The sequence below is a fragment of the Oryzias latipes genome, chromosome 22 (assembly GCF_002234675.1).
Source record: "Oryzias latipes chromosome 22, ASM223467v1".
Taxonomy (NCBI): Eukaryota; Metazoa; Chordata; class Actinopteri; order Beloniformes; family Adrianichthyidae; genus Oryzias; species Oryzias latipes.
Window position 1 is genome coordinate 6,740,604 of NC_019880.2, and position 6,398 is coordinate 6,747,001.

General features: G+C 37.8%; 1 long non-coding RNA gene across 1 annotated transcript in view; it reads left to right on the forward strand.

Annotated features, from left to right (window-relative positions):
* Nucleotides 1-4,847, forward strand: part of LOC105356900 — a 15,382-nt gene extending 10,535 nt beyond the window's left edge. The window contains exon 5 of the long non-coding RNA XR_002872677.1: nt 4,610-4,847. This is a non-coding gene — a long non-coding RNA (uncharacterized LOC105356900). The remainder of the gene's footprint in view (nt 1-4,609) is intronic.
* Nucleotides 4,848-6,398: the final 1,551 nt, after the last annotated feature.

A 6,398-nucleotide genomic window follows, 5' to 3' on the forward strand; every position in this document is an offset into this window, starting at 1 on the left:
CCAACTAATAATTTGGGCTTTGTTACATAAGCAAGTCAGTCTTTATTCACTCCAATAGGACATTTACTTTTTTTTGATCCATGGAAAGATTTTACCCAAAACTGCACTGGCGGTATTTTTTCACAGTATCAAATAATTTTAGTTTAGCCTTGAATTAGTACAGTGACCAAAGTTTGGTGTTTTCACTTTTACATCAGCCTTTATTGGGTGTCTTACAACAAATTTCAGACTGTTTTTGTTCAAAATCATTTTTACTGTTGTTACAAAAAGAAATTGTAAAGAAGTTAGAGTAGCTCAAGGACACGACGAGATATAAGTGTGTAAAAAATAAAGGCAATTGCTGTAAAAAGATGCAATATATAAGTAAATATGTAAAAAAAACTAAATATGAATATTAAGGAGTAAAAAAATTAAAACAGGAGTCCAAACCTCCAACAAGGGTAGAGATTGTGTGTGAATATGTCATTGAGTGGGGTGTTGCTTGTTTTTGTTGGTGCTTAAAGACCCACTCAGATGAACAGGTTGTTTTGGGTGTTTTTCACAAGCTCTTGTAGCATTTTCTCATGATGGCGGACATTCATGAGAAAATTAAGCTTAATCCACATGTACGCAAAAGTTCCTTTTGAAAAGCTTGTAGGTGGTATGTAGAAGCTACTACGGCAAGCCGCAAGTGAATGTCTGCTGCATTCACTTGCAGACAAATCGATCGATGTACATCTTTGTTTTCTTCGTCTGAGCTGAAATCCAGATCAAAACTATTTGGCTAGATAGTTCCAATATTGCTCGCCATTTTTGTTGCACCGCTAATATTAGGTTGGGAATGTAAGCTAGTGGGAGCGAGTGTAAACAGATGGATGTCGGGAAATAGAGTCGGGTGTATCAATGGCTTCAATTACAAATTTTCTAATGAACTCCTACCTCTCTGCAGAAACTATCTCCTATAAAAAATGACAGGTTTTGGATTTAGGCTAAAAATCACTATTAAAAGACCACTAGGAATGCTTCTGAAATACAGTGTTCCCTCGATAATTTGTTTTCAATATTTGCGGTTTCACGTCTTCCCAGTTTTTTGCCCAGTCACGTTACTCCTCCAGTTCATCACAAAAACTCAGACGACTCAAGACTTTTGTGTCTGAAGGAGGTTCTGTGGGGGAGGAGGGGAGCGGAGCTGAAGAGCATGCTGGCCTGTCGACTTCCCTCCCAGCTGCTATGGAGTATTTCACTGCTAGATCAGTAACTGAATCGTTATAACCAAAGTGTGTGCCCCTGAATGGAGAAAAGGCAACTGACTAAGAAGCGGCTGGTGAGCATCCTAAGACATTGAGGAAGAATGTTCTTTAATTAATGCTTCACAAAGCATCAGAAATGTTTCAGAAGGGTTTTTGATGACGGACATTCTTCGGTTGGGGGGTGGTTCTCCGTATTCGCAGATTCAGGGGTGTCTCTGGTCCCTAACCCACGCGAATACAGGGGCATTACTGTAGATCAAAAGATGGTCAGAGTGGGACTTTAATAAGTAAGCCCTGAGTAAGCCATGGGTTAACACGTTTTATTTGGTCAAAACAAAGACAACCAGCAAACTAAAAGGCTGGTTTGTGACCCAAGAGCTAGAAGATGATGAAACTCCTTCATCTCTTTTTTGGGGGTTTGCTTTGACTTAAGCCCAATAACACAACAAAAGAGATGTCATGTTTGAATTTGAAATGAAGTGTGGCATCGCAGAACCATCTTGGCATTTGCTAACTTTTACCTCAGTCCGTTCAAACACCCTCCAGGCAGACCCAGAAGGAATGCTACTTCAGTTGCTTCAAAAATAAGAGCCATCACAAACATAAAAGTAGTTTTGAAAGACACTGTAAATGTACATTCGACATTTCCACTCTTTGTATTGACTGAAAGTAGAAATATTCCTTTAAAAAAACGCAGACAAACCATGTTATCTTTTGTTCTTCTTGGGGGCCACAACAACAGATGCCAAGCATTGGAATAAAGAGTTAATGAAATTTCCTCCTGAGAGAAACGGAGTGAAATGAAAAACTAAAATTAAATTTTATGCTTTGGGTTAGGGGAAGCCAAGGTTAAAGAAATGCAACAAAGCAGTGTAGCGTTTTTATAGAAAATCAATGTCCTTCTCATTAATGTCCTCGTGCGGCTGTGTAGAAGACAGGTCAGATTTTTCAGTGTTCAGTGAACACTGAATTTCTGAAAGCCTCGGTTTGTGCTGCAAGACTTGGTAAACATACAAATATTATTATGATAAGCAGTTTTTGGAGAATTTACAAGGACGTCTCCAATGAAGGTAACAAACGACATAAAGTTGCAGTAGAAATATTATCGCAAAAACACTCAACAGAAGCACAAATTAACAAATAAAGTAATTCCAGGCACTGATTATACTTTCATAATCACGGAGCAAATGAAATCTTTTTTTAAGTGCAGTAAATTATTTAGAAAAATGCTGATAATTGTGATCTATTATTGTGTGAATTTGTATATACATTTAAGCATTTACATAGGGCGTGACAATGATTTACTTGCTAAATTATTCAGGAAAACACTATTTCTGACATGTTCTTTTTTTATAATAATTCTTTTTTTATAATAATTTCAGTTTGGTGTCAGAATGACTTTATTTTGAACTAAATCGTTTAATTAAGAACTAAAGGACAAAAAAAAAAAAAAACACAACCAAAGGTCTAATTTTGTTCTGCTCAAATTATTGTTCAATCTAATGAGGAGTTGAGAAGGTGTGGAATTCTTTTCAAAGAAATATGTCAAACTTTTTTTTCTTGAGGTTTGATAAAAAATAAAAATTAAGTTGGGGGGGGTTTTGTTTACCAGCGCGTGTTGGCATTATCTCATGCACACACACACGCACAGCTGAAGGTCAAGATTTCCCTTGTAGAAACAACTCAGAAAAAAGGACAGAGTCTCACCTTTGCAGTTCTTTTGTGCAATTTATGTCCTTTAGTTAATATTTTTTGCTTGAGGTCGCCATAGCTGGGACTTGATCCTCTTGAACGCTGATGTCTTGTTGCTGGTCAGTGCATTCAGGCAGGAGAATGAAGTGAACAAGTGCCAGCGACAAAAGGCCAACGCGGCTTAGCTTGCGATCTGTGCTGCCGAAACTGCTATCAGATGTGTTATTAGCATATAAATGAGATAAGCTCTATGGTAATTGCTGGCTGAAATTAAAGCCAAATAGTCCTGCACAGGAGACGGTTAGTCTGCACGGGGATTGAAATTGTGACGTTTTACAGTAGATGTCTTTCTGAGTGAATCTCATTATCATACAAACGAAAACAGGCCGAAATGCAAAAATTCATGATACAAACATGAAATGGCAAAATATTAACCGTCAAAGAGTAAACATACCATTGGAAAACGGTTTTTTAAGCATTATGGTAATCCCATTAATGTTGTGAGGTAACAAAAGTACTCAAAGACTAATCACATTCAAAATAGCCCCCAAGTGCTGCTAATTACATGTGAAGCGAGGTGTGTGCCATCTGCAGATTTTTACGAGTGTTGTGTCACATTATGTCATGGTGCTTTGGTGCTGAGAGAGGGGCAATGGCATTTATTAGTTGATGGAATTGCCCACCTGGGATAAGAACAGCCGTGACATTTCAGCAGCGGAGCAGGGCAATTACCCCTGGTGTCAGCAGCAATAGAGCAAACTGGCCTTCAGTTGTAGTTCAAATCACTGAAGCTCTAATGTGAACGTTGATTCCTCTGGATTAACATTTAAGGTAAAAATATTTCTACAATTACTTCCTGTTTTTTTGTTTTTTTGCCCAATCTGAACTGATGGTCCAGACCACGAAATGTAATGCATATGTTCTGTTTTTTTTTTAATTTCCAAACTGAACCAGAAATTAGACAAATTGTTTCTAATTTTATGTGCTCACTGTAGATAAAATAAACGGTTCTATCGTAGCAATCTGGCAAATGGAAAAACTATTCTTAGCCAAATAGAAATCCTATTAAAACAAAAATAATAAAATAACCAGAGCAGTTCACCAACTAAACTCCAGGGGATTTGGTGCAAAAAGCCAGCTCCCATTTATTCATTTATACTTGAGAATCTGGTTTCAAAAGCCTTATTCAGCTCTGCAGCTAGATTTTATCTGCACAACTATACTGCGAATATCATTTTATGCCCCTCTACATTTGACAAATGAAAAGTATGTTTTTTTTAAATTCAGCTCCCTTTTGTGTTTATTTTCCAACAACAGTTAGGTCTGTTTGTTCCATTTGGTCAAAAGCCAGGTTTGATGGTGTCATATCTGTATCAAAGACAGTAATTACTGTACCTTTTGGTCATCTCTTTTTCTGTAATTAGTCTTGGTTATTATGTCATTTGGGAGACCACATTGTTACTAGTGTCATGGTGCCTCTGTCAGACTCCTCCCCCTCCCAGCTCTGCTCTGCTCCTGACTCACAGCTGTGACTACTCACCTCATCAAGACACCTGCTTCTTAAGGAGACCCAGCTCAAGCATTCTTCGCCAGTTCGTTAACCCTGATTGTGCCTAGTCTCCATGAGCTCCACATCTGGCTCCCTTGTCTCGTGCCTCGCTAATCTTGTCTTGTCGTCTGTGCCTCAGGTTTACTTCATGCCACGAGAGTCACCTGAGTCTAACACCACCTCGAACAGCAGCCTCATTCCACTCACGCTGACACCTTCCACGTTCAAGAGCCACAGCCTCTATGCTCCTCAAGAGCTCCAGCCATGCCACTCACCAAGAATTCCAGCCTCGCCTCTCTCAAGAACCACAGCCATGCTCCTCGTCTTGAGCGCCAGCCACGCTCTGCGCCAGTAAAATAAATCATCTTACTTACCAACCACTTACCTGTCTCCTCCTTTCGGGTTTCAGTATCTGGGGCCATCTCATGTTCTGATCATGCCATCTAGCTACTTTAGCAGAAGGAAGTGACTATTTGCACATAATCAGGGTGGGGTTAGGGTGAAAAAACTTGCAGCCACTGCCGCAATGCAAATTTGCCCGCACAGGTTAAGTGAAGCCAACGTAAATTTCCCTCAGCGTTTGCTAAAAATGGCAAAAACGCATTTACATTTGTTTTTTTTTGACGAAAAAAAATTGTTTGAGGAAAGAACCATTTAAATTAGTGTGCAGTCTCACAGCAGGATACTAATCCCTTCAACTTAGAATTTCACATGTTCAACAATTTTCATAAAAATCTAATTAAAATTATTGTTTGCAAGTTGATGAAATATTTTTATTGTTTACACATCAGTGTTTCTTTGAATAAACGAACAGAATCCAGACTTTGACAATGAGATTTGAGGGGATTCAGGAAGGATAAAAAAAATTACATTAAACATTAATATAATAGTAATTTCACTGTCTATCACTTTGCAGGAAAAGTCCAAATCAATATTCATGGGATTCATTTCATTCAACTCTATTCTATTCTATTCTATTCTGTTCTACTCTATTCCTATAACAATATTAATATATTGATATTTAATGTGATTTTCAGCTTTTTGGCTGAAGAAAACAAGAGCAAGTTTGCAGACACTAGGAAGTCCTACAATTTAAATGTGAAAACGTTTACATTCTGGTGCACGCATCATCTTATTTTTGTTTTCCCTTTAAGTATACAGCTCAAGCTTGATTTAATGACCAAAATCCATTGTTTTCCTGCTTCTATTTAAAAATGTTTCTAATCTTCTTAATGTGTTTTTGTTCTTGCTTTCTTGTCATCACTTGTTCTGTAATTCAGCCTTTGTGATGCTTTAAACTTTCCCTTGTTTCCACGTGATGGAAGATTTACACACCGGTGGTGTCAGAGCTGTCACGCAAGGCGCCAACCAGACCACCGGGAGAAATGTGTGTGGTTTTGTGGGCCCAGGGGCAAACGGGCAGCCAAAGCAGGGACCCAAACCTGAGAACTTCCAGTCTCAGTGTTGCAAGTCTGGAGGTGCAGAAATCAAACTGGCTTTGATTCTGTCAGAATTGGTGTTCTTTACAGCCACAGCAATTATTTTCTTTGTTTTTGACTTATTACAGTTGCAGCCTGTATGAGAGAAACTCAATTCAGAGACAACTTTTTTTTTTTTTTTTTTTAGCTTCGCTCTGTTTTTATTTTATTTTATTTATTTTGATAGTCCTATCTGCACTTTTTTGCCATCAGAAGGTAAAAGTAAACTAACAAAATAAGACACTGAACTGGAAATTTGGTTTCATTCTGTGTAAATTATCTGTTATGATGCAACATACAGTATGTGCAGATTATGCTTTTTATAGGTCATTTTTTAAATTGTGTTTAAGATGGGATGCATGTTTTAAATCTGTTGCTTTTATGATGTTATAAAGGAAAACAAGATGGAAAAATCTTGTTTGTGCAAATAAATAAAAAACAACAGACAGT